The 24,041-nt window shown below is 52.0% G+C and overlaps 70 non-coding genes across 70 annotated transcripts; 50 read left to right on the forward strand and 20 right to left on the reverse strand.

Annotated features, from left to right (window-relative positions):
* Nucleotides 1–38: 38 nt before the first annotated feature.
* Nucleotides 39–111, forward strand: Trnav-cac (transfer RNA valine (anticodon CAC)). Its single transcript has one exon. It is a non-coding gene; the product is annotated as a tRNA-Val (tRNA).
* Nucleotides 112–269: 158 nt separating this feature from the next.
* Nucleotides 270–342, forward strand: Trnav-aac (transfer RNA valine (anticodon AAC)). The gene has a single exon. It is a non-coding gene; the product is annotated as a tRNA-Val (tRNA).
* A 195-nt stretch (nucleotides 343–537) lies between these two features.
* Trnap-agg (transfer RNA proline (anticodon AGG)) lies at nucleotides 538–609 on the reverse strand. The gene has a single exon. It is a non-coding gene; the product is annotated as a tRNA-Pro (tRNA).
* Nucleotides 610–999: 390 nt separating this feature from the next.
* Nucleotides 1,000–1,072, forward strand: Trnav-cac (transfer RNA valine (anticodon CAC)). Its single transcript has one exon. It is a non-coding gene; the product is annotated as a tRNA-Val (tRNA).
* Nucleotides 1,073–1,230: 158 nt separating this feature from the next.
* Nucleotides 1,231–1,303, forward strand: Trnav-aac (transfer RNA valine (anticodon AAC)). The gene has a single exon. It is a non-coding gene; the product is annotated as a tRNA-Val (tRNA).
* A 195-nt stretch (nucleotides 1,304–1,498) lies between these two features.
* Nucleotides 1,499–1,570, reverse strand: Trnap-agg (transfer RNA proline (anticodon AGG)). Its single transcript has one exon. It is a non-coding gene; the product is annotated as a tRNA-Pro (tRNA).
* A 411-nt stretch (nucleotides 1,571–1,981) lies between these two features.
* Nucleotides 1,982–2,054, forward strand: Trnav-cac (transfer RNA valine (anticodon CAC)). Its single transcript has one exon. It is a non-coding gene; the product is annotated as a tRNA-Val (tRNA).
* Nucleotides 2,055–2,212: 158 nt separating this feature from the next.
* Trnav-aac (transfer RNA valine (anticodon AAC)) lies at nucleotides 2,213–2,285 on the forward strand. Its single transcript has one exon. It is a non-coding gene; the product is annotated as a tRNA-Val (tRNA).
* Nucleotides 2,286–2,480: 195 nt separating this feature from the next.
* On the reverse strand, nucleotides 2,481–2,552 carry Trnap-agg (transfer RNA proline (anticodon AGG)). The gene has a single exon. It is a non-coding gene; the product is annotated as a tRNA-Pro (tRNA).
* A 411-nt stretch (nucleotides 2,553–2,963) lies between these two features.
* Trnav-cac (transfer RNA valine (anticodon CAC)) lies at nucleotides 2,964–3,036 on the forward strand. The gene has a single exon. It is a non-coding gene; the product is annotated as a tRNA-Val (tRNA).
* A 158-nt stretch (nucleotides 3,037–3,194) lies between these two features.
* Trnav-aac (transfer RNA valine (anticodon AAC)) lies at nucleotides 3,195–3,267 on the forward strand. Its single transcript has one exon. It is a non-coding gene; the product is annotated as a tRNA-Val (tRNA).
* Nucleotides 3,268–3,462: 195 nt separating this feature from the next.
* On the reverse strand, nucleotides 3,463–3,534 carry Trnap-agg (transfer RNA proline (anticodon AGG)). The gene has a single exon. It is a non-coding gene; the product is annotated as a tRNA-Pro (tRNA).
* Nucleotides 3,535–3,945: 411 nt separating this feature from the next.
* Nucleotides 3,946–4,018, forward strand: Trnav-cac (transfer RNA valine (anticodon CAC)). The gene has a single exon. It is a non-coding gene; the product is annotated as a tRNA-Val (tRNA).
* A 158-nt stretch (nucleotides 4,019–4,176) lies between these two features.
* Trnav-aac (transfer RNA valine (anticodon AAC)) lies at nucleotides 4,177–4,249 on the forward strand. Its single transcript has one exon. It is a non-coding gene; the product is annotated as a tRNA-Val (tRNA).
* Nucleotides 4,250–4,927: 678 nt separating this feature from the next.
* Nucleotides 4,928–5,000, forward strand: Trnav-cac (transfer RNA valine (anticodon CAC)). The gene has a single exon. It is a non-coding gene; the product is annotated as a tRNA-Val (tRNA).
* Nucleotides 5,001–5,158: 158 nt separating this feature from the next.
* On the forward strand, nucleotides 5,159–5,231 carry Trnav-aac (transfer RNA valine (anticodon AAC)). The gene has a single exon. It is a non-coding gene; the product is annotated as a tRNA-Val (tRNA).
* Nucleotides 5,232–5,426: 195 nt separating this feature from the next.
* Trnap-agg (transfer RNA proline (anticodon AGG)) lies at nucleotides 5,427–5,498 on the reverse strand. The gene has a single exon. It is a non-coding gene; the product is annotated as a tRNA-Pro (tRNA).
* Nucleotides 5,499–5,888: 390 nt separating this feature from the next.
* On the forward strand, nucleotides 5,889–5,961 carry Trnav-cac (transfer RNA valine (anticodon CAC)). The gene has a single exon. It is a non-coding gene; the product is annotated as a tRNA-Val (tRNA).
* A 157-nt stretch (nucleotides 5,962–6,118) lies between these two features.
* Nucleotides 6,119–6,191, forward strand: Trnav-aac (transfer RNA valine (anticodon AAC)). The gene has a single exon. It is a non-coding gene; the product is annotated as a tRNA-Val (tRNA).
* Nucleotides 6,192–6,869: 678 nt separating this feature from the next.
* Nucleotides 6,870–6,942, forward strand: Trnav-cac (transfer RNA valine (anticodon CAC)). Its single transcript has one exon. It is a non-coding gene; the product is annotated as a tRNA-Val (tRNA).
* Nucleotides 6,943–7,100: 158 nt separating this feature from the next.
* Trnav-aac (transfer RNA valine (anticodon AAC)) lies at nucleotides 7,101–7,173 on the forward strand. Its single transcript has one exon. It is a non-coding gene; the product is annotated as a tRNA-Val (tRNA).
* A 195-nt stretch (nucleotides 7,174–7,368) lies between these two features.
* On the reverse strand, nucleotides 7,369–7,440 carry Trnap-agg (transfer RNA proline (anticodon AGG)). The gene has a single exon. It is a non-coding gene; the product is annotated as a tRNA-Pro (tRNA).
* Nucleotides 7,441–7,830: 390 nt separating this feature from the next.
* On the forward strand, nucleotides 7,831–7,903 carry Trnav-cac (transfer RNA valine (anticodon CAC)). The gene has a single exon. It is a non-coding gene; the product is annotated as a tRNA-Val (tRNA).
* Nucleotides 7,904–8,060: 157 nt separating this feature from the next.
* Nucleotides 8,061–8,133, forward strand: Trnav-aac (transfer RNA valine (anticodon AAC)). Its single transcript has one exon. It is a non-coding gene; the product is annotated as a tRNA-Val (tRNA).
* A 195-nt stretch (nucleotides 8,134–8,328) lies between these two features.
* Trnap-agg (transfer RNA proline (anticodon AGG)) lies at nucleotides 8,329–8,400 on the reverse strand. Its single transcript has one exon. It is a non-coding gene; the product is annotated as a tRNA-Pro (tRNA).
* Nucleotides 8,401–8,790: 390 nt separating this feature from the next.
* Trnav-cac (transfer RNA valine (anticodon CAC)) lies at nucleotides 8,791–8,863 on the forward strand. Its single transcript has one exon. It is a non-coding gene; the product is annotated as a tRNA-Val (tRNA).
* A 158-nt stretch (nucleotides 8,864–9,021) lies between these two features.
* On the forward strand, nucleotides 9,022–9,094 carry Trnav-aac (transfer RNA valine (anticodon AAC)). Its single transcript has one exon. It is a non-coding gene; the product is annotated as a tRNA-Val (tRNA).
* Nucleotides 9,095–9,289: 195 nt separating this feature from the next.
* Trnap-agg (transfer RNA proline (anticodon AGG)) lies at nucleotides 9,290–9,361 on the reverse strand. The gene has a single exon. It is a non-coding gene; the product is annotated as a tRNA-Pro (tRNA).
* A 411-nt stretch (nucleotides 9,362–9,772) lies between these two features.
* Trnav-cac (transfer RNA valine (anticodon CAC)) lies at nucleotides 9,773–9,845 on the forward strand. The gene has a single exon. It is a non-coding gene; the product is annotated as a tRNA-Val (tRNA).
* Nucleotides 9,846–10,003: 158 nt separating this feature from the next.
* Nucleotides 10,004–10,076, forward strand: Trnav-aac (transfer RNA valine (anticodon AAC)). The gene has a single exon. It is a non-coding gene; the product is annotated as a tRNA-Val (tRNA).
* Nucleotides 10,077–10,271: 195 nt separating this feature from the next.
* Nucleotides 10,272–10,343, reverse strand: Trnap-agg (transfer RNA proline (anticodon AGG)). The gene has a single exon. It is a non-coding gene; the product is annotated as a tRNA-Pro (tRNA).
* Nucleotides 10,344–10,733: 390 nt separating this feature from the next.
* Trnav-cac (transfer RNA valine (anticodon CAC)) lies at nucleotides 10,734–10,806 on the forward strand. Its single transcript has one exon. It is a non-coding gene; the product is annotated as a tRNA-Val (tRNA).
* Nucleotides 10,807–10,963: 157 nt separating this feature from the next.
* On the forward strand, nucleotides 10,964–11,036 carry Trnav-aac (transfer RNA valine (anticodon AAC)). The gene has a single exon. It is a non-coding gene; the product is annotated as a tRNA-Val (tRNA).
* A 657-nt stretch (nucleotides 11,037–11,693) lies between these two features.
* On the forward strand, nucleotides 11,694–11,766 carry Trnav-cac (transfer RNA valine (anticodon CAC)). Its single transcript has one exon. It is a non-coding gene; the product is annotated as a tRNA-Val (tRNA).
* A 157-nt stretch (nucleotides 11,767–11,923) lies between these two features.
* On the forward strand, nucleotides 11,924–11,996 carry Trnav-aac (transfer RNA valine (anticodon AAC)). Its single transcript has one exon. It is a non-coding gene; the product is annotated as a tRNA-Val (tRNA).
* A 195-nt stretch (nucleotides 11,997–12,191) lies between these two features.
* Trnap-agg (transfer RNA proline (anticodon AGG)) lies at nucleotides 12,192–12,263 on the reverse strand. The gene has a single exon. It is a non-coding gene; the product is annotated as a tRNA-Pro (tRNA).
* Nucleotides 12,264–12,674: 411 nt separating this feature from the next.
* Nucleotides 12,675–12,747, forward strand: Trnav-cac (transfer RNA valine (anticodon CAC)). The gene has a single exon. It is a non-coding gene; the product is annotated as a tRNA-Val (tRNA).
* A 158-nt stretch (nucleotides 12,748–12,905) lies between these two features.
* Trnav-aac (transfer RNA valine (anticodon AAC)) lies at nucleotides 12,906–12,978 on the forward strand. The gene has a single exon. It is a non-coding gene; the product is annotated as a tRNA-Val (tRNA).
* A 195-nt stretch (nucleotides 12,979–13,173) lies between these two features.
* On the reverse strand, nucleotides 13,174–13,245 carry Trnap-agg (transfer RNA proline (anticodon AGG)). The gene has a single exon. It is a non-coding gene; the product is annotated as a tRNA-Pro (tRNA).
* A 411-nt stretch (nucleotides 13,246–13,656) lies between these two features.
* Nucleotides 13,657–13,729, forward strand: Trnav-cac (transfer RNA valine (anticodon CAC)). Its single transcript has one exon. It is a non-coding gene; the product is annotated as a tRNA-Val (tRNA).
* A 158-nt stretch (nucleotides 13,730–13,887) lies between these two features.
* Nucleotides 13,888–13,960, forward strand: Trnad-auc (transfer RNA aspartic acid (anticodon AUC)). Its single transcript has one exon. It is a non-coding gene; the product is annotated as a tRNA-Asp (tRNA).
* A 195-nt stretch (nucleotides 13,961–14,155) lies between these two features.
* Trnap-agg (transfer RNA proline (anticodon AGG)) lies at nucleotides 14,156–14,227 on the reverse strand. Its single transcript has one exon. It is a non-coding gene; the product is annotated as a tRNA-Pro (tRNA).
* Nucleotides 14,228–14,638: 411 nt separating this feature from the next.
* On the forward strand, nucleotides 14,639–14,711 carry Trnav-cac (transfer RNA valine (anticodon CAC)). The gene has a single exon. It is a non-coding gene; the product is annotated as a tRNA-Val (tRNA).
* Nucleotides 14,712–14,869: 158 nt separating this feature from the next.
* Nucleotides 14,870–14,942, forward strand: Trnav-aac (transfer RNA valine (anticodon AAC)). The gene has a single exon. It is a non-coding gene; the product is annotated as a tRNA-Val (tRNA).
* A 243-nt stretch (nucleotides 14,943–15,185) lies between these two features.
* On the reverse strand, nucleotides 15,186–15,258 carry Trnap-agg (transfer RNA proline (anticodon AGG)). Its single transcript has one exon. It is a non-coding gene; the product is annotated as a tRNA-Pro (tRNA).
* A 390-nt stretch (nucleotides 15,259–15,648) lies between these two features.
* On the forward strand, nucleotides 15,649–15,721 carry Trnav-cac (transfer RNA valine (anticodon CAC)). Its single transcript has one exon. It is a non-coding gene; the product is annotated as a tRNA-Val (tRNA).
* Nucleotides 15,722–15,879: 158 nt separating this feature from the next.
* Nucleotides 15,880–15,952, forward strand: Trnav-aac (transfer RNA valine (anticodon AAC)). The gene has a single exon. It is a non-coding gene; the product is annotated as a tRNA-Val (tRNA).
* Nucleotides 15,953–16,147: 195 nt separating this feature from the next.
* On the reverse strand, nucleotides 16,148–16,219 carry Trnap-agg (transfer RNA proline (anticodon AGG)). The gene has a single exon. It is a non-coding gene; the product is annotated as a tRNA-Pro (tRNA).
* Nucleotides 16,220–16,630: 411 nt separating this feature from the next.
* On the forward strand, nucleotides 16,631–16,703 carry Trnav-cac (transfer RNA valine (anticodon CAC)). The gene has a single exon. It is a non-coding gene; the product is annotated as a tRNA-Val (tRNA).
* A 158-nt stretch (nucleotides 16,704–16,861) lies between these two features.
* Nucleotides 16,862–16,934, forward strand: Trnav-aac (transfer RNA valine (anticodon AAC)). The gene has a single exon. It is a non-coding gene; the product is annotated as a tRNA-Val (tRNA).
* A 195-nt stretch (nucleotides 16,935–17,129) lies between these two features.
* Nucleotides 17,130–17,201, reverse strand: Trnap-agg (transfer RNA proline (anticodon AGG)). The gene has a single exon. It is a non-coding gene; the product is annotated as a tRNA-Pro (tRNA).
* A 411-nt stretch (nucleotides 17,202–17,612) lies between these two features.
* Nucleotides 17,613–17,685, forward strand: Trnav-cac (transfer RNA valine (anticodon CAC)). The gene has a single exon. It is a non-coding gene; the product is annotated as a tRNA-Val (tRNA).
* Nucleotides 17,686–17,843: 158 nt separating this feature from the next.
* Trnav-aac (transfer RNA valine (anticodon AAC)) lies at nucleotides 17,844–17,916 on the forward strand. Its single transcript has one exon. It is a non-coding gene; the product is annotated as a tRNA-Val (tRNA).
* A 195-nt stretch (nucleotides 17,917–18,111) lies between these two features.
* Trnap-agg (transfer RNA proline (anticodon AGG)) lies at nucleotides 18,112–18,183 on the reverse strand. Its single transcript has one exon. It is a non-coding gene; the product is annotated as a tRNA-Pro (tRNA).
* A 390-nt stretch (nucleotides 18,184–18,573) lies between these two features.
* Nucleotides 18,574–18,646, forward strand: Trnav-cac (transfer RNA valine (anticodon CAC)). The gene has a single exon. It is a non-coding gene; the product is annotated as a tRNA-Val (tRNA).
* Nucleotides 18,647–18,804: 158 nt separating this feature from the next.
* On the forward strand, nucleotides 18,805–18,877 carry Trnav-aac (transfer RNA valine (anticodon AAC)). Its single transcript has one exon. It is a non-coding gene; the product is annotated as a tRNA-Val (tRNA).
* Nucleotides 18,878–19,072: 195 nt separating this feature from the next.
* Trnap-agg (transfer RNA proline (anticodon AGG)) lies at nucleotides 19,073–19,144 on the reverse strand. The gene has a single exon. It is a non-coding gene; the product is annotated as a tRNA-Pro (tRNA).
* A 390-nt stretch (nucleotides 19,145–19,534) lies between these two features.
* Trnav-cac (transfer RNA valine (anticodon CAC)) lies at nucleotides 19,535–19,607 on the forward strand. Its single transcript has one exon. It is a non-coding gene; the product is annotated as a tRNA-Val (tRNA).
* A 157-nt stretch (nucleotides 19,608–19,764) lies between these two features.
* On the forward strand, nucleotides 19,765–19,837 carry Trnav-aac (transfer RNA valine (anticodon AAC)). Its single transcript has one exon. It is a non-coding gene; the product is annotated as a tRNA-Val (tRNA).
* A 195-nt stretch (nucleotides 19,838–20,032) lies between these two features.
* On the reverse strand, nucleotides 20,033–20,104 carry Trnap-agg (transfer RNA proline (anticodon AGG)). Its single transcript has one exon. It is a non-coding gene; the product is annotated as a tRNA-Pro (tRNA).
* Nucleotides 20,105–20,515: 411 nt separating this feature from the next.
* On the forward strand, nucleotides 20,516–20,588 carry Trnav-cac (transfer RNA valine (anticodon CAC)). The gene has a single exon. It is a non-coding gene; the product is annotated as a tRNA-Val (tRNA).
* Nucleotides 20,589–20,746: 158 nt separating this feature from the next.
* Trnav-aac (transfer RNA valine (anticodon AAC)) lies at nucleotides 20,747–20,819 on the forward strand. Its single transcript has one exon. It is a non-coding gene; the product is annotated as a tRNA-Val (tRNA).
* Nucleotides 20,820–21,014: 195 nt separating this feature from the next.
* On the reverse strand, nucleotides 21,015–21,086 carry Trnap-agg (transfer RNA proline (anticodon AGG)). The gene has a single exon. It is a non-coding gene; the product is annotated as a tRNA-Pro (tRNA).
* Nucleotides 21,087–21,497: 411 nt separating this feature from the next.
* Nucleotides 21,498–21,570, forward strand: Trnav-cac (transfer RNA valine (anticodon CAC)). Its single transcript has one exon. It is a non-coding gene; the product is annotated as a tRNA-Val (tRNA).
* Nucleotides 21,571–21,728: 158 nt separating this feature from the next.
* Trnav-aac (transfer RNA valine (anticodon AAC)) lies at nucleotides 21,729–21,801 on the forward strand. Its single transcript has one exon. It is a non-coding gene; the product is annotated as a tRNA-Val (tRNA).
* Nucleotides 21,802–22,733: 932 nt separating this feature from the next.
* On the forward strand, nucleotides 22,734–22,806 carry Trnav-cac (transfer RNA valine (anticodon CAC)). The gene has a single exon. It is a non-coding gene; the product is annotated as a tRNA-Val (tRNA).
* Nucleotides 22,807–22,964: 158 nt separating this feature from the next.
* On the forward strand, nucleotides 22,965–23,037 carry Trnav-aac (transfer RNA valine (anticodon AAC)). Its single transcript has one exon. It is a non-coding gene; the product is annotated as a tRNA-Val (tRNA).
* Nucleotides 23,038–23,232: 195 nt separating this feature from the next.
* Trnap-agg (transfer RNA proline (anticodon AGG)) lies at nucleotides 23,233–23,304 on the reverse strand. The gene has a single exon. It is a non-coding gene; the product is annotated as a tRNA-Pro (tRNA).
* A 390-nt stretch (nucleotides 23,305–23,694) lies between these two features.
* Trnav-cac (transfer RNA valine (anticodon CAC)) lies at nucleotides 23,695–23,767 on the forward strand. Its single transcript has one exon. It is a non-coding gene; the product is annotated as a tRNA-Val (tRNA).
* A 158-nt stretch (nucleotides 23,768–23,925) lies between these two features.
* Trnav-aac (transfer RNA valine (anticodon AAC)) lies at nucleotides 23,926–23,998 on the forward strand. Its single transcript has one exon. It is a non-coding gene; the product is annotated as a tRNA-Val (tRNA).
* The last annotated feature ends 43 nt before the right edge of the window (nucleotides 23,999–24,041 follow it).

A 24,041-nucleotide genomic window follows, 5' to 3' on the forward strand; every position in this document is an offset into this window, starting at 1 on the left:
AATTTCGAGGGAACGGGGATGGACTCCTCACGTCCGCAGTTTCCGTAGTGTAGCGGTTATCACGTCTGCTTCACACGCAGAAGGTCCCCGGTTCGATCCCGGGCGGGAACAGTATTTTCCTGAATATGTCGTATTGTACTCCAGTGAGCCACGACATGTGAGGATCTTCTGCATGTACCTTTGTTATGCAAGTAGCGCATTTATTTAATTTTTTAGTTACGATGACAACATCACCACGAGTTGCCTCTAAGGTAAGGCGCACACAAGTAGTTTCCGTGGTGTAGCGGTTATCACGTCTGCCTAACACGCAGAAGGTCCCCGGTTCGATCCCGGGCGGAAACACTTTTTCATCATTAAAAACAAGACATAGTAACATGCATCTGCTTCCATCTGTACCCAAAAACCTTCGTAATCGCCTTCACACGTCGGATCAGAGTGTCAATTGCTCACATCAAATATGAAATTCATTTGATACTGCCGCCGAGCATTTTGCGTCGACTCAGCCACTCACGTGCGATCAGTTTGCACAAAACGCTAGGGCTCGTCCGGGATTTGAACCCGGGACCTCCTGCACCCTAAGCAGGAATCATACCCCTAGACCAACGAGCCACCTGACATGGCGAATGACTATAATTTCAGTGCACTGGGTCCCTCGATGTGGTCCAGGGTGCTCTGGAAAGTCTCGTGTAGGCTGGCGGGATGGGGGCGGCGCGAATTCCCGCGGTCGGCGGCCTTCCTGGGCTATTGGTACCTTCATGTAGAGCTGCCGCTGGGCTCGCACTCCCTGCTGCTGCTATGACTTACAATCACGACTGCGGGAAAAACCGCTATCTCGTTAGGGGTGCTACGGCAGACAAACTCTCGAGCACCCGAAGACTTCTTGTGCCCTCGGCTGTAATGGTTTCCAGGCTGTCAAAAGAACCGTCGCGTGTGCATTCGCGGACGGGAGACAGGCTGAGGTAATTTCGAGGGAACGGGGATGGACTCCTCACGTCCGCAGTTTCCGTAGTGTAGCGGTTATCACGTCTGCTTCACACGCAGAAGGTCCCCGGTTCGATCCCGGGCGGGAACAGTATTTTCCTGAATATGTCGTATTGTACTCCAGTGAGCCACGACATGTGAGGATCTTCTGCATGTACCTTTGTTATGCAAGTAGCGCATTTATTTAATTTTTTAGTTACGATGACAACATCAGCACGAGTTGCCTCTAAGGTAAGGCGCACACAAGTAGTTTCCGTGGTGTAGCGGTTATCACGTCTGCCTAACACGCAGAAGGTCCCCGGTTCGATCCCGGGCGGAAACACTTTTTCATCATTAAAAACAAGACATAGTAACATGCATCTGCTTCCATCTGTACCCAAAAACCTTCGTAATCGCCTTCACACGTCGGATCAGAGTGTCAATTGCTCACATCAAATATGAAATTCATTTGATACTGCCGCCGAGCATTTTGCGTCGACTCAGCCACTCACGTGCGATCAGTTTGCACAAAACGCTAGGGCTCGTCCGGGATTTGAACCCGGGACCTCCTGCACCCTAAGCAGGAATCATACCCCTAGACCAACGAGCCACCTGACATGGCGAATGACTATAATTTCAGTGCACTGGGTCCCTCGATGTGGTCCAGGGTGCTCTGGAAAGTCTCGTGTAGGCTGGCGGGATGGGGGCGGCGCGAATTCCCGCGGTCGGCGGCCTTCCTGGGCTATTGGTACCTTCATGTAGAGCTGCCGCTGGGCTCGCACTCCCTGCTGCTAAGAAAGTGATTGCTTTTGCTGCTATGACTTACAATCACGACTGCGGGAAAAACCGCTATCTCGTTAGGGGTGCTACGGCAGACAAACTCTCGAGCACCCGAAGACTTCTTGTGCCCTCGGCTGTAATGGTTTCCAGGCTGTCAAAAGAACCGTCGCGTGTGCATTCGCGGACGGGAGACAGGCTGAGGTAATTTCGAGGGAACGGGGATGGATTCCTCACGTCCGCAGTTTCCGTAGTGTAGCGGTTATCACGTCTGCTTCACACGCAGAAGGTCCCCGGTTCGATGCCGGGCGGGAACAGTATTTTCTTGAATATGTCGTATTGTACTCCAGTGAGCCACGACATGTGAGGATCTTCTGCATGTACCTTTGTTATGCAAGTAGCGCATTTATTTAATTTTTTAGTTACGATGACAACATCAGCACGAGTTGCCTCTAAGGTAAGGTGCACACAAGTAGTTTCCGTGGTGTAGCGGTTATCACGTCTGCCTAACACGCAGAAGGTCCCCGGTTCGATCCCGGGCGGAAACACTTTTTCATCATTAAAAACAAGACATAGTAACATGCATCTGCTTCCATCTGTACCCAAAAACCTTCGTAATCGCCTTCACACGTCGGATCAGAGTGTCAATTGCTCACATCAAATATGAAATTCATTTGATACTGCCGCCGAGCATTTTGCGTCGACTCAGCCACTCACGTGCGATCAGTTTGCACAAAACGCTAGGGCTCGTCCGGGATTTGAACACGGGACCTCCTGCACCCTAAGCAGGAATCATACCCCTAGACCAACGAGCCACCTGACATGGCGAATGACTATAATTTCAGTGCACTGGGTCCCTCGATGTGGTCCAGGGTGCTCTGGAAAGTCTCGTGTAGGCTGGCGGGATGGGGGCGGCGCGAATTCCCGCGGTCGGCGGCCTTCCTGGGCTATTGGTACCTTCATGTAGAGCTGCCGCTGGGCTCGCACTCCCTGCTGCTAAGAAAGTGATTGCTTTTGCTGCTATGACTTACAATCACGACTGCGGGAAAAACCGCTATCTCGTTAGGGGTGCTACGGCAGACAAACTCTCGAGCACCCGAAGACTTCTTGTGCCCTCGGCTGTAATGGTTTCCAGGCTGTCAAAAGAACCGTCGCGTGTGCATTCGCGGACGGGAGACAGGCTGAGGTAATTTCGAGGGAACGGGGATGGACTCCTCACGTCCGCAGTTTCCGTAGTGTAGCGGTTATCACGTCTGCTTCACACGCAGAAGGTCCCCGGTTCGATCCCGGGCGGGAACAGTATTTTCCTGAATATGTCGTATTGTACTCCAGTGAGCCACGACATGTGAGGATCTTCTGCATGTACCTTTGTTATGCAAGTAGCGCATTTATTTAATTTTTTAGTTACGATGACAACATCAGCACGAGTTGCCTCTAAGGTAAGGCGCACACAAGTAGTTTCCGTGGTGTAGCGGTTATCACGTCTGCCTAACACGCAGAAGGTCCCCGGTTCGATCCCGGGCGGAAACACTTTTTCATCATTAAAAACAAGACATAGTAACATGCATCTGCTTCCATCTGTACCCAAAAACCTTCGTAATCGCCTTCACACGTCGGATCAGAGTGTCAATTGCTCACATCAAATATGAAATTCATTTGATACTGCCGCCGAGCATTTTGCGTCGACTCAGCCACTCACGTGCGATCAGTTTGCACAAAACGCTAGGGCTCGTCCGGGATTTGAACCCGGGACCTCCTGCACCCTAAGCAGGAATCATACCCCTAGACCAACGAGCCACCTGACATGGCGAATGACTATAATTTCAGTGCACTGGGTCCCTCGATGTGGTCCAGGGTGCTCTGGAAAGTCTCGTGTAGGCTGGCGGGATGGGGGCGGCGTGAATTCCCGCGGTCGGCGGCCTTCCTGGGCTATTGGTACCTTCATGTAGAGCTGCCGCTGGGCTCGCACTCCCTGCTGCTAAGAAAGTGATTGCTTTTGCTGCTATGACTTACAATCACGACTGCGGGAAAAACCGCTATCTCGTTAGGGGTGCTACGGCAGACAAACTCTCGAGCACCCGAAGACTTCTTGTGCCCTCGGCTGTAATGGTTTCCAGGCTGTCAAAAGAACCGTCGCGTGTGCATTCGCGGACGGGAGACAGGCTGAGGTAATTTCGAGGGAACGGGGATGGATTCCTCACGTCCGCAGTTTCCGTAGTGTAGCGGTTATCACGTCTGCTTCACACGCAGAAGGTCCCCGGTTCGATGCCGGGCGGGAACAGTATTTTCTTGAATATGTCGTATTGTACTCCAGTGAGCCACGACATGTGAGGATCTTCTGCATGTACCTTTGCTATGCAAGTAGCGCATTTATTTAATTTTTTAGTTACGATGACAACATCAGCACGAGTTGCCTCTAAGGTAAGGTGCACACAAGTAGTTTCCGTGGTGTAGCGGTTATCACGTCTGCCTAACACGCAGAAGGTCCCCGGTTCGATCCCGGGCGGAAACACTTTTTCATCATTAAAAACAAGACATAGTAACATGCATCTGCTTCCATCTGTACCCAAAAACCTTCGTAATCGCCTTCACACGTCGGATCAGAGTGTCAATTGCTCACATCAAATATGAAATTCATTTGATACTGCCGCCGAGCATTTTGCGTCGACTCAGCCACTCACGTGCGATCAGTTTGCACAAAACGCTAGGGCTCGTCCGGGATTTGAACACGGGAACTCCTGCACCCTAAGCAGGAATCATACCCCTAGACCAACGAGCCACCTGACATGGCGAATGACTATAATTTCAGTGCACTGGGTCCCTCGATGTGGTCCAGGGTGCTCTGGAAAGTCTCGTGTAGGCTGGCGGGATGGGGGCGGCGCGAATTCCCGCGGTCGGCGGCCTTCCTGGGCTATTGGTACCTTCATGTAGAGCTGCCGCTGGGCTCGCACTCCCTGCTGCTAAGAAAGTGATTGCTTTTGCTGCTATGACTTACAATCACGACTGCGGGAAAAACCGCTATCTCGTTAGGGGTGCTACGGCAGACAAACTCTCGAGCACCCGAAGACTTCTTGTGCCCTCGGCTGTAATGGTTTCCAGGCTGTCAAAAGAACCGTCGCGTGTGCATTCGCGGACGGGAGACAGGCTGAGGTAATTTCGAGGGAACGGGGATGGACTCCTCACGTCCGCAGTTTCCGTAGTGTAGCGGTTATCACGTCTGCTTCACACGCAGAAGGTCCCCGGTTCGATCCCGGGCGGGAACAGTATTTTCCTGAATATGTCGTATTGTACTCCAGTGAGCCACGACATGTGAGGATCTTCTGCATGTACCTTTGTTATGCAAGTAGCGCATTTATTTAATTTTTTAGTTACGATGACAACATCAGCACGAGTTGCCTCTAAGGTAAGGCGCACACAAGTAGTTTCCGTGGTGTAGCGGTTATCACGTCTGCCTAACACGCAGAAGGTCCCCGGTTCGATCCCGGGCGGAAACACTTTTTCATCATTAAAAACAAGACATAGTAACATGCATCTGCTTCCATCTGTACCCAAAAACCTTCGTAATCGCCTTCACACGTCGGATCAGAGTGTCAATTGCTCACATCAAATATGAAATTCATTTGATACTGCCGCCGAGCATTTTGCGTCGACTCAGCCACTCACGTGCGATCAGTTTGCACAAAACGCTAGGGCTCGTCCGGGATTTGAACCCGGGACCTCCTGCACCCTAAGCAGGAATCATACCCCTAGACCAACGAGCCACCTGACATGGCGAATGACTATAATTTCAGTGCACTGGGTCCCTCGATGTGGTCCAGGGTGCTCTGGAAAGTCTCGTGTAGGCTAGCGGGATGGGGGCGGCGCGAATTCCCGCGGTCGGCGGCCTTCCTGGGCTATTGGTACCTTCATGTAGAGCTGCCGCTGGGCTCGCACTCCCTGCTGCTGCTATGACTTACAATCACGACTGCGGGAAAAACCGCTATCTCGTTAGGGGTGCTACGGCAGACAAACTCTCGAGCACCCGAAGACTTCTTGTGCCCTCGGCTGTAATGGTTTCCAGGCTGTCAAAAGAACCGTCGCGTGTGCATTCGCGGACGGGAGACAGGCTGAGGTAATTTCGAGGGAACGGGGATGGACTCCTCACGTCCGCAGTTTCCGTAGTGTAGCGGTTATCACGTCTGCTTCACACGCAGAAGGTCCCCGGTTCGATCCCGGGCGGGAACAGTATTTTCCTGAATATGTCGTATTGTACTCCAGTGAGCCACGACATGTGAGGATCTTCTGCATGTACCTTTGTTATGCAAGTAGCGCATTTATTTAATTTTTAGTTACGATGACAACATCAGCACGAGTTGCCTCTAAGGTAAGGCGCACACAAGTAGTTTCCGTGGTGTAGCGGTTATCACGTCTGCCTAACACGCAGAAGGTCCCCGGTTCGATCCCGGGCGGAAACACTTTTTCATCATTAAAAACAAGACATAGTAACATGCATCTGCTTCCATCTGTACCCAAAAACCTTCGTAATCGCCTTCACACGTCGGATCAGAGTGTCAATTGCTCACATCAAATATGAAATTCATTTGATACTGCCGCCGAGCATTTTGCGTCGACTCAGCCACTCACGTGCGATCAGTTTGCACAAAACGCTAGGGCTCGTCCGGGATTTGAACACGGGAACTCCTGCACCCTAAGCAGGAATCATACCCCTAGACCAACGAGCCACCTGACATGGCGAATGACTATAATTTCAGTGCACTGGGTCCCTCGATGTGGTCCAGGGTGCTCTGGAAAGTCTCGTGTAGGCTGGCGGGATGGGGGCGGCGCGAATTCCCGCGGTCGGCGGCCTTCCTGGGCTATTGGTACCTTCATGTAGAGCTGCCGCTGGGCTCGCACTCCCTGCTGCTAAGAAAGTGATTGCTTTTGCTGCTATGACTTACAATCACGACTGCGGGAAAAACCGCTATCTCGTTAGGGGTGCTACGGCAGACAAACTCTCGAGCACCCGAAGACTTCTTGTGCCCTCGGCTGTAATGGTTTCCAGGCTGTCAAAAGAACCGTCGCGTGTGCATTCGCGGACGGGAGACAGGCTGAGGTAATTTCGAGGGAACGGGGATGGACTCCTCACGTCCGCAGTTTCCGTAGTGTAGCGGTTATCACGTCTGCTTCACACGCAGAAGGTCCCCGGTTCGATCCCGGGCGGGAACAGTATTTTCCTGAATATGTCGTATTGTACTCCAGTGAGCCACGACATGTGAGGATCTTCTGCATGTACCTTTGTTATGCAAGTAGCGCATTTATTTAATTTTTTAGTTACGATGACAACATCACCACGAGTTGCCTCTAAGGTAAGGCGCACACAAGTAGTTTCCGTGGTGTAGCGGTTATCACGTCTGCCTAACACGCAGAAGGTCCCCGGTTCGATCCCGGGCGGAAACACTTTTTCATCATTAAAAACAAGACATAGTAACATGCATCTGCTTCCATCTGTACCCAAAAACCTTCGTAATCGCCTTCACACGTCGGATCAGAGTGTCAATTGCTCACATCAAATATGAAATTCATTTGATACTGCCGCCGAGCATTTTGCGTCGACTCAGCCACTCACGTGCGATCAGTTTGCACAAAACGCTAGGGCTCGTCCGGGATTTGAACCCGGGACCTCCTGCACCCTAAGCAGGAATCATACCCCTAGACCAACGAGCCACCTGACATGGCGAATGACTATAATTTCAGTGCACTGGGTCCCTCGATGTGGTCCAGGGTGCTCTGGAAAGTCTCGTGTAGGCTAGCGGGATGGGGGCGGCGCGAATTCCCGCGGTCGGCGGCCTTCCTGGGCTATTGGTACCTTCATGTAGAGCTGCCGCTGGGCTCGCACTCCCTGCTGCTGCTATGACTTACAATCACGACTGCGGGAAAAACCGCTATCTCGTTAGGGGTGCTACGGCAGACAAACTCTCGAGCACCCGAAGACTTCTTGTGCCCTCGGCTGTAATGGTTTCCAGGCTGTCAAAAGAACCGTCGCGTGTGCATTCGCGGACGGGAGACAGGCTGAGGTAATTTCGAGGGAACGGGGATGGACTCCTCACGTCCGCAGTTTCCGTAGTGTAGCGGTTATCACGTCTGCTTCACACGCAGAAGGTCCCCGGTTCGATCCCGGGCGGGAACAGTATTTTCCTGAATATGTCGTATTGTACTCCAGTGAGCCACGACATGTGAGGATCTTCTGCATGTACCTTTGTTATGCAAGTAGCGCATTTATTTAATTTTTAGTTACGATGACAACATCAGCACGAGTTGCCTCTAAGGTAAGGCGCACACAAGTAGTTTCCGTGGTGTAGCGGTTATCACGTCTGCCTAACACGCAGAAGGTCCCCGGTTCGATCCCGGGCGGAAACACTTTTTCATCATTAAAAACAAGACATAGTAACATGCATCTGCTTCCATCTGTACCCAAAAACCTTCGTAATCGCCTTCACACGTCGGATCAGAGTGTCAATTGCTCACATCAAATATGAAATTCATTTGATACTGCCGCCGAGCATTTTGCGTCGACTCAGCCACTCACGTGCGATCAGTTTGCACAAAACGCTAGGGCTCGTCCGGGATTTGAAGCCGGGACCTCCTGCACCCTAAGCAGGAATCATACCCCTAGACCAACGAGCCACCTGACATGGCGAATGACTATAATTTCAGTGCACTGGGTCCCTCGATGTGGTCCAGGGTGCTCTGGAAAGTCTCGTGTAGGCTGGCGGGATGGGGGCGGCGCGAATTCCCGCGGTCGGCGGCCTTCCTGGGCTATTGGTACCTTCATGTAGAGCTGCCGCTGGGCTCGCACTCCCTGCTGCTGCTATGACTTACAATCACGACTGCGGGAAAAACCGCTATCTCGTTAGGGGTGCTACGGCAGACAAACTCTCGAGCACCCGAAGACTTCTTGTGCCCTCGGCTGTAATGGTTTCCAGGCTGTCAAAAGAACCGTCGCGTGTGCATTCGCGGACGGGAGACAGGCTGAGGTAATTTCGAGGGAACGGGGATGGACTCCTCACGTCCACAGTTTCCGTAGTGTAGCGGTTATCACGTCTGCTTCACACGCAGAAGGTCCCCGGTTCGATCCCGGGCGGGAACAGTATTTTCCTGAATATGTCGTATTGTACTCCAGTGAGCCACGACATGTGAGGATCTTCTGCATGTACCTTTGTTATGCAAGTAGCGCATTTATTTAATTTTTTAGTTACGATGACAACATCAGCACGAGTTGCCTCTAAGGTAAGGCGCATACAAGTAGTTTCCGTGGTGTAGCGGTTATCACGTCTGCCTAACACGCAGAAGGTCCCCGGTTCGATCCCGGGCGGAAACACTTTTTCATCATTAAAAACAAGACATAGTAACATGCATCTGCTTCCATCTGTACCCAAAAACCTTCGTAATCGCCTTCACACGTCGGATCAGAGTGTCAATTGCTCACATCAAATATGAAATTCATTTGATACTGCCGCCGAGCATTTTGCGTCGACTCAGCCACTCACGTGCGATCAGTTTGCACAAAACGCTAGGGCTCGTCCGGGATTTGAAGCCGGGACCTCCTGCACCCTAAGCAGGAATCATACCCCTAGACCAACGAGCCACCTGACATGGCGAATGACTATAATTTCAGTGCACTGGGTCCCTCGATGTGGTCCAGGGTGCTCTGGAAAGTCTCGTGTAGGCTGGCGGGATGGGGGCGGCGCGAATTCCCGCGGTCGGCGGCCTTCCTGGGCTATTGGTACCTTCATGTAGAGCTGCCGCTGGGCTCGCACTCCCTGCTGCTAAGAAAGTGATTGCTTTTGCTGCTATGACTTACAATCACGACTGCGGGAAAAACCGCTATCTCGTTAGGGGTGCTACGGCAGACAAACTCTCGAGCACCCGAAGACTTCTTGTGCCCTCGGCTGTAATGGTTTCCAGGCTGTCAAAAGAACCGTCGCGTGTGCATTCGCGGACGGGAGACAGGCTGAGGTAATTTCGAGGGAACGGGGATGGACTCCTCACGTCCGCAGTTTCCGTAGTGTAGCGGTTATCACGTCTGCTTCACACGCAGAAGGTCCCCGGTTCGTTCCCGGGCGGGAACAGTATTTTCCTGAATATGTCGTATTGTACTCCAGTGAGCCACGACATGTGAGGATCTTCTGCATGTACCTTTGTTATGCAAGTAGCGCATTTATTTAATTTTTTAGTTACGATGACAACATCAGCACGAGTTGCCTCTAAGGTAAGGCGCACACAAGTAGTTTCCGTGGTGTAGCGGTTATCACGTCTGCCTAACACGCAGAAGGTCCCCGGTTCGATCCCGGGCGGAAACACTTTTTCATCATTAAAAACAAGACATAGTAACATGCATCTGCTTCCATCTGTACCCAAAAACCTTCGTAATCGCCTTCACACGTCGGATCAGAGTGTCAATTGCTCACATCAAATATGAAATTCATTTGATACTGCCGCCGAGCATTTTGCGTCGACTCAGCCACTCACGTGCGATCAGTTTGCACAAAACGCTAGGGCTCGTCCGGGATTTGAACCCGGGACCTCCTGCACCCTAAGCAGGAATCATACCCCTAGACCAACGAGCCACCTGACATGGCGAATGACTATAATTTCAGTGCACTGGGTCCCTCGATGTGGTCCAGGGTGCTCTGGAAAGTCTCGTGTAGGCTGGCGGGATGGGGGCGGCGCGAATTCCCGCGGTCGGCGGCCTTCCTGGGCTATTGGTACCTTCATGTAGAGCTGCCGCTGGGCTCGCACTCCCTGCTGCTGCTATGACTTACAATCACGACTGCGGGAAAAACCGCTATCTCGTTAGGGGTGCTACGGCAGACAAACTCTCGAGCACCCGAAGACTTCTTGTGCCCTCGGCTGTAATGGTTTCCAGGCTGTCAAAAGAACCGTCGCGTGTGCATTCGCGGACGGGAGACAGGCTGAGGTAATTTCGAGGGAACGGGGATGGACTCCTCACGTCCGCAGTTTCCGTAGTGTAGCGGTTATCACGTCTGCTTCACACGCAGAAGGTCCCCGGTTCGATCCCGGGCGGGAACAGTATTTTCCTGAATATGTCGTATTGTACTCCAGTGAGCCACGACATGTGAGGATCTTCTGCATGTACCTTTGTTATGCAAGTAGCGCATTTATTTAATTTTTAGTTACGATGACAACATCAGCACGAGTTGCCTCTAAGGTAAGGCGCACACAAGTAGTTTCCGTGGTGTAGCGGTTATCACGTCTGCCTAACACGCAGAAGGTCCCCGGTTCGATCCCGGGCGGAAACACTTTTTCATCATTAAAAACAAGACATAGTAACATGCATCTGCTTCCATCTGTACCCAAAAACCTTCGTAATCGCCTTCACACGTCGGATCAGAGTGTCAATTGCTCACATCAAATATGAAATTCATTTGATACTGCCGCCGAGCATTTTGCGTCGACTCAGCCACTCACGTGCGATCAGTTTGCACAAAACGCTAGGGCTCGTCCTGGATTTGAAGCCGGGACCTCCTGCACCCTAAGCAGGAATCATACCCCTAGACCAACGAGCCACCTGACATGGCGAATGACTATAATTTCAGTGCACTGGGTCCCTCGATGTGGTCCAGGGTGCTCTGGAAAGTCTCGTGTAGGCTGGCGGGATGGGGGCGGCGCGAATTCCCGCGGTCGGCGGCCTTCCTGGGCTATTGGTACCTTCATGTAGAGCTGCCGCTGGGCTCGCACTCCCTGCTGCTGCTATGACTTACAATCACGACTGCGGGAAAAACCGCTATCTCGTTAGGGGTGCTACGGCAGACAAACTCTCGAGCACCCGAAGACTTCTTGTGCCCTCGGCTGTAATGGTTTCCAGGCTGTCAAAAGAACCGTCGCGTGTGCATTCGCGGACGGGAGACAGGCTGAGGTAATTTCGAGGGAACGGGGATGGACTCCTCACGTCCGCAGTTTCCGTAGTGTAGCGGTTATCACTTCTGCTTCACACGCAGAAGGTCCCCGGTTCGATCCCGGGCGGGAACAGTATTTTCCTGAATATGTCGTATTGTACTCCAGTGAGCCACGACATGTGAGGATCTTCTGCATGTACCTTTGTTATGCAAGTAGCGCATTTATTTAATTTTTAGTTACGATGACAACATCAGCACGAGTTGCCTCTAAGGTAAGGCGCACACAAGTAGTTTCCGTGGTGTAGCGGTTATCACGTCTGCCTAACACGCAGAAGGTCCCCGGTTCGATCCCGGGCGGAAACACTTTTTCATCATTAAAAACAAGACATAGTAACATGCATCTGCTTCCATCTGTACCCAAAAACCTTCGTAATCGCCTTCACACGTCGGATCAGAGTGTCAATTGCTCACATCAAATATGAAATTCATTTGATACTGCCGCCGAGCATTTTGCGTCGACTCAGCCACTCACGTGCGATCAGTTTGCACAAAACGCTAGGGCTCGTCCGGGATTTGAACACGGGACCTCCTGCACCCTAAGCAGGAATCATACCCCTAGACCAACGAGCCACCTGACATGGCGAATGACTATAATTTCAGTGCACTGGGTCCCTCGATGTGGTCCAGGGTGCTCTGGAAAGTCTCGTGTAGGCTGGCGGGATGGGGGCGGCGCGAATTCCCGCGGTCGGCGGCCTTCCTGGGCTATTGGTACCTTCATGTAGAGCTGCCGCTGGGCTCGCACTCCCTGCTGCTAAGAAAGTGATTGCTTTTGCTGCTATGACTTACAATCACGACTGCGGGAAAAACCGCTATCTCGTTAGGGGTGCTACGGCAGACAAACTCTCGAGCACCCGAAGACTTCTTGTGCCCTCGGCTGTAATGGTTTCCAGGCTGTCAAAAGAACCGTCGCGTGTGCATTCGCGGACGGGAGACAGGCTGAGGTAATTTCGAGGGAACGGGGATGGACTCCTCACGTCCGCAGTTTCCGTAGTGTAGCGGTTATCGCGTCTGCTTCACACGCAGAAGGTCCCCGGTTCGATCCCGGGCGGGAACAGTATTTTCCTGAATATGTCGTATTGTACTCCAGTGAGCCACGACATGTGAGGATCTTCTGCATGTACCTTTGTTATGCAAGTAGCGCATTTATTTAATTTTTTAGTTACGATGACAACATCAGCACGAGTTGCCTCTAAGGTAAGGCGCACACAAGTAGTTTCCGTGGTGTAGCGGTTATCACGTCTGCCTAACACGCAGAAGGTCCCCGGTTCGATCCCGGGCGGAAACACTTTTTCATCATTAAAAACAAGACATAGTAACATGCATCTGCTTCCATCTGTACCCAAAAACCTTCGTAATCGCCTTCACACGTCGGATCAGAGTGTCAATTGCTCACATCAAATATGAAATTCATTTGATACTGCCGCCGAGCATTTTGCGTCGACTCAGCCACTCACGTGCGATCAGTTTGCACAAAACGCTAGGGCTCGTCCGGGATTTGAACACGGGACCTCCTGCACCCTAAGCAGGAATCATACCCCTAGACCAACGAGCCACCTGACATGGCGAATGACTATAATTTCAGTGCACTGGTTCCCTCGATGTGGTCCAGGGTGCTCTGGAAAGTCTCCTGTAGGCTGGCGGGATGGGGGCGGCGCGAATTCCCGCGGTCGGCGGCCTTCCTGGGCTATTGGTACCTTCATGTACAGCTGCCGCTGGGCTCGCACTCCCTGCTGCTAAGAAAGTGATTGCTTTTGCTGCTATGACTTACAATCACGACTGCGGGAAAAACCGCTATCTCGTTAGGGGTGCTACGGCAGACAAACTCTCGAGCACCCGAAGACTTCTTGTGCCCTCGGCTGTAATGGTTTCCAGGCTGTCAAAAGAACCGTCGCGTGTGCATTCGCGGACGGGAGACAGGCTGAGGTAATTTCGAGGGAACGGGGATGGACTCCTCACGTCCGCAGTTTCCGTAGTGTAGCGGTTATCACGTCTGCTTCACACGCAGAAGGTCCCCGGTTCGATCCCGGGCGGGAACAGTATTTTCCTGAATATGTCGTATTGTACTCCAGTGAGCCACGACATGTGAGGATCTTCTGCATGTATCTTTGTTATGCAAGTAGCGCATTTATTTAATTTTTTAGTTACGATGACAACATCAGCACGAGTTGCCTCTAAGTTAAGGCGCACACAAGTAGTTTCCGTGGTGTAGCGGTTATCACGTCTGCCTATCACGCAGAAGGTCCCCGGTTCGATCCCGGGCGGAAACACTTTTTCATCATTAAAAACAAGACATAGTAACATGCATCTGCTTCCATCTGTACCCAAAAACCTTCGTAATCGCCTTCACACGTCGGATCAGAGTGTCAATTGCTCACATCAAATATGAAATTCATTTGATACTGCCGCCGAGCATTTTGCGTCGACTCAGCCACTCACGTGCGATCAGTTTGCACAAAACGCTAGGGCTCGTCCGGGATTTGAACCCGGGACCTCCTGCACCCTAAGCAGGAATCATACCCCTAGACCAACGAGCCACCTGACATGGCAAATGACTATAATTTCAGTGCACTGGGTCCCTCGATGTGGTCCAGGGTGCTCTGGAAAGTCTCGTGTAGGCTGGCGGGATGGGGGCGGCGCGAATTCCCGCGGTCGGCGGCCTTCCTGGGCTATTGGTACCTTCATGTACAGCTGCCGCTGGGCTCGCACTCCCTGCTGCTAAGAAAGTGATTGCTTTTGCTGCTATGACTTACAATCACGACTGCGGGAAAAACCGCTATCTCGTTAGGGGTGCTACGGCAGACAAACTCTCGAGCACCCGAAGACTTCTTGTGCCCTCGGCTGTAATGGTTTCCAGGCTGTCAAAAGAACCGTCGCGTGTGCATTCGCGGACGGGAGACAGGCTGAGGTAATTTCGAGGGAACGGGGATGGACTCCTCACGTCCGCAGTTTCCGTAGTGTAGCGGTTATCACGTCTGCTTCACACGCAGAAGGTCCCCGGTTCGATCCCGGGCGGGAACAGTATTTTCCTGAATATGTCGTATTGTACTCCAGTGAGCCACGACATGTGAGGATCTTCTGCATGTACCTTTGTTATGCAAGTAGCGCATTTATTTAATTTTTTAGTTACGATGACAACATCAGCACGAGTTGCCTCTAAGGTAAGGCGCACACAAGTAGTTTCCGTGGTGTAGCGGTTATCACGTCTGCCTAACACGCAGAAGGTCCCCGGTTCGATCCCGGGCGGAAACACTTTTTCATCATTAAAAACAAGACATAGTAACATGCATCTGCTTCCATCTTTTTTCATCATTAAAAACAAGACATAGTAACATGCATCTGCTTCCATCTGTACCCAAAAACCTTCGTAATCGCCTTCACACGTCGGATCAGAGTGTCAATTGCTCACATCAAATATGAAATTCATTTGATACTGCCGCCGAGCATTTTGCGTCGACTCAGCCACTCACGTGCGATCAGTTTGCACAAAACGCTAGTGCTCGTCCGGGATTTGAACCCGGGACCTCCTGCACCCTAAGCAGGAATCATACCCCTAGACCAACGAGCCACCTGACATGGCGAATGACTATTATTTCAGTGCACTGGGTCCCTCGATGTGGTCCAGGGTGCTCTGGAAAGTCTCGTGTAGGCTGGCGGGATGGGGGCGGCGCGAATTCCCGCGGTCGGCGGCCTTCCTGGGCTATTGGTACCTTCATGTAGAGCTGCCGCTGGGCTCGCACTCCCTGCTGCTGCTATGACTTACAATCACGACTGCGGGAAAAACCGCTATCTCGTTAGGGGTGCTACGGCAGACAAACTCTCGAGCACCCGAAGACTTCTTGTGCCCTCGGCTGTAATGGTTTCCAGGCTGTCAAAAGAACCGTCGCGTGTGCATTCGCGGACGGGAGACAGGCTGAGGTAATTTCGAGGGAACGGGGATGGACTCCTCACGTCCGCAGTTTCCGTAGTGTAGCGGTTATCACGTCTGCTTCACACGCAGAAGGTCCCCGGTTCGATCCCGGGCGGGAACAGTATTTTCCTGAATATGTCGTATTGTACTCCAGTGAGCCACGACATGTGAGGATCTTCTGCATGTACCTTTGTTATGCAAGTAGCGCATTTATTTAATTTTTTAGTTACGATGACTACATCAGCACGAGTTGCCTCTAAGGTAAGGCGCACACAAGTAGTTTCCGTGGTGTAGCGGTTATCACGTCTGCCTAACACGCAGAAGGTCCCCGGTTCGATCCCGGGCGGAAACACTTTTTCATCATTAAAAACAAGACATAGTAACATGCATCTGCTTCCATCTGTACCCAAAAACCTTCGTAATCTCCTTCACACGTCGGATCAGAGTGTCAATTGCTCACATCAAATATGAAATTCATTTGATACTGCCGCCGAGCATTTTGCGTCGACTCAGCCACTCACGTGCGATCAGTTTGCACAAAACGCTAGGGCTCGTCCGGGATTTGAACCCGGGACCTCCTGCACCCTAAGCAGGAATCATACCCCTAGACCAACGAGCCACCTGACATGGCGAATGACTATAATTTCAGTGCACTGGGTCCCTCGATGTGGTCCAGGGTGCTCTGGAAAGTCTCGTGTAGGCTGGCGGGATGGGGGCGGCGCGAATTCCCGCGGTCGGCGGCCTTCCTGGGCTATTGGTACCTTCATGTACAGCTGCCGCTGGGCTCGCACTCCCTGCTGCTAAGAAAGTGATTGCTTTTGCTGCTATGACTTACAATCACGACTGCGGGAAAAACCGCTATCTCGTTAGGGGTGCTACGGCAGACAAACTCTCGAGCACCCGAAGACTTCTTGTGCCCTCGGCTGTAATGGTTTCCAGGCTGTCAAAAGAACCGTCGCGTGTGCATTCGCGCACGGGAGACAGGCTGAGGTAATTTCGAGGGAACGGGGATGGACTCCTCACGTCCGCAGTTTCCGTAGTGTAGCGGTTATCACGTCTGCTTCACACGCAGAAGGTCCCCGGTTCGATCCCGGGCGGGAACAGTATTTTCCTGAATATGTCGTATTGTACTCCAGTGAGCCACGACATGTGAGGATCTTCTGCATGTACCTTTGTTATGCAAGTAGCGCATTTATTTAATTTTTTAGTTACGATGACAACATCAGCACGAGTTGCCTCTAAGGTAAGGCGCACACAAGTAGTTTCCGTGGTGTAGCGGTTATCACGTCTGCCTAACACGCAGAAGGTCCCCGGTTCGATCCCGGGCGGAAACACTTTTTCATCATTAAAAACAAGACATAGTAACATGCATCTGCTTCCATCTGTACCCAAAAACCTTCGTAATCGCCTTCACACGTCGGATCAGAGTGTCAATTGCTCACATCAAATATGAAATTCATTTGATACTGCCGCCGAGCATTTTGCGTCGACTCAGCCACTCACGTGCGATCAGTTTGCACAAAACGCTAGGGCTCGTCCGGGATTTGAACCCGGGACCTCCTGCACCCTAAGCAGGAATCATACCCATAGACCAACGAGCCACCTGACATGGCGAATCACTATAATTTCAGTGCACTGGGTCCCTCGATGTGGTCCAGGGTGCTCTGGAAAGTCTCGTGTAGGCTGGCGGGATGGGGGCGGCGCGAATTCCCGCGGTCGGCGGCCTTCCTGGGCTATTGGTACCTTCATGTACAGCTGCCGCTGGGCTCGCACTCCCTGCTGCTAAGAAAGTGATTGCTTTTGCTGCTATGACTTACAATCACGACTGCGGGAAAAACCGCTATCTCGTTAGGGGTGCTACGGCAGACAAACTCTCGAGCACCCGAAGACTTCTTGTGCCCTCGGCTGTAATGGTTTCCAGGCTGTCAAAAGAACCGTCGCGTGTGCATTCGCGCACGGGAGACAGGCTGAGGTAATTTCGAGGGAACGGGGATGGACTCCTCACGTCCGCAGTTTCCGTAGTGTAGCGGTTATCACGTCTGCTTCACACGCAGAAGGTCCCCGGTTCGATCCCGGGCGGGAACAGTATTTTCCTGAATATGTCGTATTGTACTCCAGTGAGCCACGACATGTGAGGATCTTCTGCATGTACCTTTGTTATGCAAGTAGCGCATTTATTTAATTTTTTAGTTACGATGACAACATCAGCACGAGTTGCCTCTAAGGTAAGGCGCACACAAGTAGTTTCCGTGGTGTAGCGGTTATCACGTCTGCCTAACACGCAGAAGGTCCCCGGTTCGATCCCGGGCGGAAACACTTTTTCATCATTAAAAACAAGACATAGTAACATGCATCTGCTTCCATCTGTACCCAAAAACCTTCGTAATCGCCTTCACACGTCGGATCAGAGTGTCAATTGCTCACATCAAATATGAAATTCATTTGATACTGCCGCCGAGCATTTTGCGTCGACTCAGCCACTCACGTGCGATCAGTTTGCACAAAACGCTAGGGCTCGTCCGGGATTTGAACCCGGGACCTCCTGCACCCTAAGCAGGAATCATACCCCTAGACCAACGAGCCACCTGACATGGCGAATGACTATAATTTCAGTGCACTGGGTCCCTCGATGTGGTCCAGGGTGCTCTGGAAAGTCTCGTGTAGGCTGGCGGGATGGGGGCGGCGCGAATTCCCGCGGTCGGCGGCCTTCCTGGGCTATTGGTACCTTCATGTAGAGCTGCCGCTGGGCTCGCACTCCCTGCTGCTGCTATGACTTACAATCACGACTGCGGGAAAAACCGCTATCTCGTTAGGGGTGCTACGGCAGACAAACTCTCGAGCACCGGAAGACTTCTTGTGCCCTCGGCTGTAATGGTTTCCAGGCTGTCAAAAGAACCGTCGCGTGTGCATTCGCGCACGGGAGACAGGCTGAGGTAATTTCGAGGGAACGGGGATGGACTCCTCACGTCCGCAGTTTCCGTAGTGTAGCGGTTATCACGTCTGCTTCACACGCAGAAGGTCCCCGGTTCGATCCCGGGCGGGAACAGTATTTTCCTGAATATGTCGTATTGTACTCCAGTGAGCCACGACATGTGAGGATCTTCTGCATGTACCTTTGTTATGCAAGTAGCGCATTTATTTAATTTTTTAGTTACGATGACAACATCAGCACGAGTTGCCTCTAAGGTAAGGCGCACACAAGTAGTTTCCGTGGTGTAGCGGTTATCACGTCTGCCTAACACGCAGAAGGTCCCCGGTTCGATCCCGGGCGGAAACACTTTTTCATCATTAAAAACAAGACATAGTAACATGCATCTGCTTCCATCTGTACCCAAAAACCTTCGTAATCGCCTTCACACGTCGGATCAGAGTGTCAATTGCTCACATCAAATATGAAATTCATTTGATACTGCCGCCGAGCATTTTGCGTCGACTCAGCCACTCACGTGCGATCAGTTTGCACAAAACGCTAGGGCTCGTCCGGGATTTGAACCCGGGACCTCCTGCACCCTAAGCAGGAATCATACCCCTAGACCAACGAGCCACCTGACATGGCGAATGACTATAATTTCAGTGCACTGGGTCCCTCGATGTGGTCCAGGGTGCTCTGGAAAGTCTCGTGTAGGCTGGCGGGATGGGGGCGGCGCGAATTCCCGCGGTCGGCGGCCTTCCTGGGCTATTGGTACCTTCATGTAGAGCTGCCGCTGGGCTCGCACTCCCTGCTGCTGCTATGACTTACAATCACGACTGCGGGAAAAACCGCTATCTCGTTAGGGGTGCTACGGCAGACAAACTCTCGAGCACCCGAAGACTTCTTGTGCCCTCGGCTGTAATGGTTTCCAGGCTGTCAAAAGAACCGTCGCGTGTGCATTCGCGGACGGGAGACAGGCTGAGGTAATTTCGAGGGAACGGGGATGGACTCCTCACGTCCGCAGTTTCCGTAGTGTAGCGGTTATCACGTCTGCTTCACACGCAGAAGGTCCCCGGTTCGATCCCGGGCGGGAACAGTATTTTCCTGAATATGTCGTATTGTACTCCAGTGAGCCACGACATGTGAGGATCTTCTGCATGTACCTTTGTTATGCAAGTAGCGCATTTATTTAATTTTTAGTTACGATGACAACATCAGCACGAGTTGCCTCTAAGGTAAGGCGCACACAAGTAGTTTCCGTGGTGTAGCGGTTATCACGTCTGCCTAACACGCAGAAGGTCCCCGGTTCGATCCCGGGCGGAAACACTTTTTCATCATTAAAAACAAGACATAGTAACATGCATCTGCTTCCATCTGTACCCAAAAACCTTCGTAATCGCCTTCACACGTCGGATCAGAGTGTCAATTGCTCACATCAAATATGAAATTCATTTGATACTGCCGCCGAGCATTTTGCGTCGACTCAGCCACTCACGTGCGATCAGTTTGCACAAAACGCTAGGGCTCGTCCGGGATTTGAACACGGGACCTCCTGCACCCTAAGCAGGAATCATACCCCTAGACCAACGAGCCACCTGACATGGCGAATGACTATAATTTCAGTGCACTGGGTCCCTCGATGTGGTCCAGGGTGCTCTGGAAAGTCTCGTGTAGGCTGGCGGGATGGGGGCGGCGCGAATTCCCGCGGTCGGCGGCCTTCCTGGGCTATTGGTACCTTCATGTAGAGCTGCCGCTGGGCTCGCACTCCCTGCTGCTAAGAAAGTGATTGCTTTTGCTGCTATGACTTACAATCACGACTGCGGGAAAAACCGCTATCTCGTTAGGGGTGCTACGGCAGACAAACTCTCGAGCACCCGAAGACTTCTTGTGCCCTCGGCTGTAATGGTTTCCAGGCTGTCAAAAGAACCGTCGCGTGTGCATTCGCGGACGGGAGACAGGCTGAGGTAATTTCGAGGGAACGGGGATGGACTCCTCACGTCCGCAGTTTCCGTAGTGTAGCGGTTATCACGTCTGCTTCACACGCAGAAGGTCCCCGGTTCGATCCCGGGCGGGAACAGTATTTTCCTGAATATGTCGTATTGTACTCCAGTGAGCCACGACATGTGAGGATCTTCTGCATGTACCTTTGTTATGCAAGTAGCGCATTTATTTAATTTTTTAGTTACGATGACAACATCAGCACGAGTTGCCTCTAAGGTAAGGTGCACACAAGTAGTTTCCGTGGTGTAGCGGTTATCACGTCTGCCTAACACGCAGAAGGTCCCCGGTTCGATCCCGGGCGGAAACACTTTTTCATCATTAAAAACAAGACATAGTAACATGCATCTGCTTCCATCTGTACCCAAAAACCTTCGTAATCGCCTTCACACGTCGGATCAGAGTGTCAATTGCTCACATCAAATATGAAATTCATTTGATACTGCCGCCGAGCATTTTGCGTCGACTCAGCCACTCACGTGCGATCAGTTTGCACAAAACGCTAGGGCTCGTCCGGGATTTGAACACGGGACCTCCTGCACCCTAAGCAGGAATCATACCCCTAGACCAACGAGCCACCTGACATGGCGAATGACTATAATTTCAGTGCACTGGGTCCCTCGATGTTGTCCAGGGTGCTCTGGAAAGTCTCGTGTAGGCTGGCGGGATGGGGGCGGCGCGAATTCCCGCGGTCGGCGGCCTTCCTGGGCTATTGGTACCTTCATGTAGAGCTGCCGCTGGGCTCGCACTCCCTGCTGCTAAGAAAGTGATTGCTTTTGCTGCTATGACTTACAATCACGACTGCGGGAAAAACCGCTATCTCGTTAGGGGTGCTACGGCAGACAAACTCTCGAGCACCCGAAGACTTCTTGTGCCCTCGGCTGTAATGGTTTCCAGGCTGTCAAAAGAACCGTCGCGTGTGCATTCGCGGACGGGAGACAGGCTGAGGTAATTTCGAGGGAACGGGGATGGACTCCTCACGTCCGCAGTTTCCGTAGTGTAGCGGTTATCACGTCTGCTTCACACGCAGAAGGTCCCCGGTTCGATCCCGGGCGGGAACAGTATTTTCCTGAATATGTCGTATTGTACTCCAGTGAGCCACGACATGTGAGGATCTTCTGCATGTACCTTTGTTATGCAAGTAGCGCATTTATTTAATTTTTTAGTTACGATGACAACATCAGCACGAGTTGCCTCTAAGTTAAGGCGCACACAAGTAGTTTCCGTGGTGTAGCGGTTATCACGTCTGCCTAACACGCAGAAGGTCCCCGGTTCGATCCCGGGCGGAAACACTTTTTCATCATTAAAAACAAGACATAGTAACATGCATCTGCTTCCATCTGTACCCAAAAACCTTCGTAATCGCCTTCACACGTCGGATCAGAGTGTCAATTGCTCACATCAAATATGAAATTCATTTGATACTGCCGCCGAGCATTTTGCGTCGACTCAGCCACTCACGTGCGATCAGTTTGCACAAAACGCTAGGGCTCGTCCGGGATTTGAACACGGGAACTCCTGCACCCTAAGCAGGAATCATACCCCTAGACCAACGAGCCACCTGACATGGCGAATGACTATAATTTCAGTGCACTGGGTCCCTCGATGTGGTCCAGGGTGCTCTGGAAAGTCTCGTGTAGGCTGGCGGGATGGGGGCGGCGCGAATTCCCGCGGTCGGCGGCCTTCCTGGGCTATTGGTACCTTCATGTAGAGCTGCCGCTGGGCTCGCACTCCCTGCTGCTAAGAAAGTGATTGCTTTTGCTGCTATGACTTACAATCACGACTGCGGGAAAAACCGCTATCTCGTTAGGGGTGCTACGGCAGACAAACTCTCGAGCACCCGAAGACTTCTTGTGCCCTCGGCTGTAATGGTTTCCAGGCTGTCAAAAGAACCGTCGCGTGTGCATTCGCGGACGGGAGACAGGCTGAGGTAATTTCGAGGGAACGGGGATGGACTCCTCACGTCGCTGCCGCTGGGCTCGCACTCCCTGCTGCTAAGAAAGTGATTGCTTTTGCTGCTATGACTTACAATCACGACTGCGGGAAAAACCGCTATCTCGTTAGGGGTGCTACGGCAGACAAACTCTCGAGCACCCGAAGACTTCTTGTGCCCTCGGCTGTAATGGTTTCCAGGCTGTCAAAAGAACCGTCGCGTGTGCATTCGCGGACGGGAGACAGGCTGAGGTAATTTCGAGGGAACGGGGATGGACTCCTCACGTCCGCAGTTTCCGTAGTGTAGCGGTTATCACGTCTGCTTCACACGCAGAAGGTCCCCGGTTCGATCCCGGGCGGGAACAGTATTTTCCTGAATATGTCGTATTGTACTCCAGTGAGCCACGACATGTGAGGATCTTCTGCATGTACCTTTGTTATGCAAGTAGCGCATTTATTTAATTTTTTAGTTACGATGACAACATCAGCACGAGTTGCCTCTAAGGTAAGGCGCACACAAGTAGTTTCCGTGGTGTAGCGGTTATCACGTCTGCCTAACACGCAGAAGGTCCCCGGTTCGATCCCGGGCGGAAACACTTTTTCATCATTAAAAACAAGACATAGTAACATGCATCTGCTTCCATCTGTACCCAAAAACCTTCGTAATCGCCTTCACACGTCGGATCAGAGTGTCAATTGCTCACATCAAATATGAAATTCATTTGATACTGCCGCCGAGCATTTTGCGTCGACTCAGCCACTCACGTGCGATCAATTTGCACAAAACGCTAGGGCTCGTCCGGGATTTGAACCCGGGACCTCCTGCACCCTAAGCAGGAATCATACCCCTAGACCAACGAGCCACCTGACATGGCGAATGACTATAATTTCAGTGCACTGGGTCCCTCGATGTGGTCCAGGGTGCTCTGGAAAGTCTCGTGTAGGCTGGCGGGATGGGGGCGGCGCGAATTCCCGCGGTCGGCGGCCTTCCTGGGCTATTGGTACCTTCATGTAGAGCTGCCGCTGGGCTCGCACTCCCTGCTGCTGCTATGACTTACAATCACGACTGCGGGAAAAACCGCTATCTCGTTAGGGGTGCTACGGCAGACAAACTCTCGAGCACCCGAAGACTTCTTGTGCCCTCGGCTGTAATGGTTTCCAGGCTGTCAAAAGAACCGTCGCGTGTGCATTCGCGGACGGGAGACAGGCTGAGGTAATTTCGAGGGAACGGGGATGGACTCCTCACGTCCGCAGTTTCCGTAGTGTAGCGGTTATCACGTCTGCTTCACACGCAGAAGGTCCCCGGTTCGATCCCGGGCGGGAACAGTATTTTCCTGAATATGTCGTATTGTACTCCAGTGAGCCACGACATGTGAGGATCTTCTGCATGTACCTTTGTTATGCAAGTAGCGCATTTATTTAATTTTTTAGTTACGATGACAACATCAGCACGAGTTGCCTCTAAGGTAAGGTGCACACAAGTAGTTTCCGTGGTGTAGCGGTTATCACGTCTGCCTAACACGCAGAAGGTCCCCGGTTCGATCCCGGGCGGAAACACTTTTTCATCATTAAAAACAAGACATAGTAACATGCATCTGCT

This window comes from Schistocerca gregaria, chromosome 2, assembly GCF_023897955.1.
Source record: "Schistocerca gregaria isolate iqSchGreg1 chromosome 2, iqSchGreg1.2, whole genome shotgun sequence".
NCBI classification, from domain to species: Eukaryota; Metazoa; Arthropoda; class Insecta; order Orthoptera; family Acrididae; genus Schistocerca; species Schistocerca gregaria.